Source organism: Anguilla anguilla, chromosome 7 (assembly GCF_013347855.1).
Source record: "Anguilla anguilla isolate fAngAng1 chromosome 7, fAngAng1.pri, whole genome shotgun sequence".
Lineage (NCBI taxonomy): Eukaryota > Metazoa > Chordata > Actinopteri > Anguilliformes > Anguillidae > Anguilla > Anguilla anguilla.
This window is the reverse complement of record NC_049207.1, coordinates 22,047,408-22,050,223: the sequence shown is the minus strand read 5'-3', so window position 1 is coordinate 22,050,223 and position 2,816 is coordinate 22,047,408. Positions and strand designations below refer to the sequence as shown.

At 41.4% G+C, this 2,816-nt stretch overlaps 1 protein-coding gene across 1 annotated transcript in view; it reads left to right on the top strand.

Annotated features, from left to right (window-relative positions):
• The first annotated feature begins 230 nt into the window (after window positions 1–230).
• Window positions 231–2,816, top strand: part of vax2 (ventral anterior homeobox 2) — a 48,591-nt gene continuing 46,005 nt past the window's right edge. The window contains exons 1-2 of the mRNA XM_035425563.1: window positions 231–779; window positions 1,468–1,515. The gene's annotated coding sequence lies outside the window, so the exon portion shown is untranslated. The remainder of the gene's footprint in view (window positions 780–1,467; window positions 1,516–2,816) is intronic.

The following is a 2,816-nucleotide window of genomic DNA, read 5'->3' as shown; positions in this document are numbered from 1 at the left end:
CATTGAGTGCTCTGCTGTGGAATTTTAGCAAATGCGTGTGTCTGTGTGTGGGTGACTCGTCTTCCTGTTGCACATCATATCACACAGCAGAAAAACGATGTCACGTCCTGACAGGAAGTAACATTCTGGATAAGATGCCTGTGCCAGTATGAATCTGAGCGATTGCACAGAAACTGTCATCATTTGAATGGAAAGGCAGGAAATGTGAAAATGGCCATAAATGGCGACCATGTTTGATGAAATCTTGTTTCGGCAAAGTAAAGAAATGTCTGTGCATTGTTATTTTATGAAGCAAAGCAACTCAACTACATGTCACAGGATATGATTGCTGTACTGGCAAACCGTAAGGTAAACCAATGTCATGAACTTGCAGTTTCTCCTCAGAATAAAATGTTAGTGTGTAATTGCGTGGTACATTATCAAAGGTAAAATAGTTGTTGGATGGAAATGGTAAATGTTTTGCTCTACTTGTCAGCTGTTACCTGCTTTTAGAGCGAGAGATGTGATTGCAGTGGCGTGACTTCCCTGGTAGTGGGACTGAAGAGCTTTAAATAGCTACAATTTAGATTAAATTATATGTCATGAGACTGAGTTTCCTCATCTGTCCTCTTCTACCTGATGCTCTTATACCTGATGCACCTGAAGGCGTAGCCCGGGGCTAAATTCAGATCGCTTATTTAACCTCCTTGCGTCCTTTCCTTGCATCCTTTCCTAGCTCCACCCATTGGAGGACGCAAGGAAAGGATGTGAGGACGGAAGAATCAAGAAAACGCCACCGGGTGTGTTCCAACCGCTTATTTTTGTACCGCCTTGCTTCCTTTCCTTGCCTCCTTTTTTCAGTATGGAAGGCCAAATGGGTGGAAAAATATGTGAAACTGAAATCTGGAATCACGCGTAGATGGCTCATTTTATTCGCCCATTGTCTGATGTCCTGTGCACCGTCCTGCTTGCGGCCACACCGCCATTCGCTCATCGGCAGCAGAAGAACACTGCGAACGCCGCTTCGTTTGCGTAAGGCGGGTTCTTAGCATACCGCTGGAGCGTGGTTTCGGCTCGTCCTCCTTTCCTCACGTCCTTTTATTCTGGGGTGCTCTCTCGGGGCCCTTGGCCAGTCAAAAGCACGGGAGCACTCCCCTGTGCAAGCTCAAATGAAAACTTCTCCGACGTAACGCGGGCACCTTCCGTGCCAGAGAGGCCCTCTTGTCCGTCTTCTTCGCAATTAGCAGGTGGGTACGGGGACCGCTCCCAGGCTCGCTCCTTCCCTCCCACCATCTCGTGATATAGCTCAGTGTTTTCTTCCATCCGTTCTGTTTGGTGGCGAATGTCCGACAGTCTCTTCATGTGCTTTACCGCCCACCCCCACCCCATCCATCCACCCCAAAAAACACAGTTATCAGTCTGGTGAGCCACATCTGGAACAGGAGAATACAGGCCTACGTCGTTAACTGTAACGCTTTGATTCTGCAGGTCCAATGCCACTCCCTTGGAGCTGGAATTCCATCCGAAGCATCATGGGTAAATCTATTTGCATCCTTCCAGAACACCACATTTTAGAATCACGTTTGGCACCAGGTCGACATGCTGGAGAATATATGAACCATCAAGTGGTGAAACAAACTGCACTTTTTAAGACAACCAGTTTAATCGCCAGCAAATAAAATAATTAAAATCTTGAGAGGGAAAAACTGTTTTCATGAAAAATAAGATTCTGACAAATTTGTAATACTATCAACTCACTTTGAGTGATATAAACTCACTCTTAACTTCATTACCCAATGTATTTTTATGAATACGATTTCATGGTCCTTAAGTGTGCATTGTTAACGATCCATCTGCTGGTCACTAAGACTTAGGCCTAGCTGAATTGATTACGAAGAAATGCACGTTTAGATGGATTGATTATTACAGCGGTTTTTACCCACCTGTGGCTTCCCACTAACCCCAAAATAATGATGACGGTCTTAATTATAACTTTTTATAATCATTATTGTTATCATTTTATTTATTTTATCTTTTTTGCAAGTAACATAAATTGCATTTAAGACTTAGAGTTCTAAATGCATTTTACATTCAATTTTTCATTCAAATCCCGTTCTTTACGCATTTTCTTTGACATATCGTTTCAGTTACACTTTTGCTTGAGTATAGTTGATATTTAAAATGAAAGAAGTCGTTGACTGAAAAAAAGTTTTAAGGAAAAGTTCAAGAAAATTCCGATAGGCTACGTCTGTTCCTGATTCGTCGATTAAGTAGGAGAAAGTAAGCAGTCTTACAGAAATAAGCCGTGTTGCAATTTGTATATTAATTCAAATATGGTAGATAAATGACCGTACAGGTAACCTGTGATTCTGAATATATATGGTGGTAATGCAAAAGTGAGAGCAATTAGTCTTAATAGCTTAATTAAGGCAATATGGACGAAGTTCAAGAACACATAGGCTACCTTGGGGTCACAGCCTTAAAATTTCTGACAGAAGAGGGGAAAGCGGACGTTACCGCAGATCTCACGCGCGCTTTAATATTGCAATAACATTCATTACATGCAACGCGATTCCATGTCTTTCTGTTACGGATTCATTTACCGGTAAATATCACTACTTAATTTACAGAATGTTAACCCAGAGCAAAGTATAGGCTATCGTTCGGTTACAATTTTGCAGTAGCCCAATAGATGAGTATTTACTATATATATATTCCGAAAAGGTTTTTTCTGTCATTATTTATGGGCCTATTCATTTATTTTTAGAGTGTTAGAGCAGGCTATGGCTTACACAACATGCACAATGGCAAATTAAGTTTTTTTTTTTTTTAAGAAT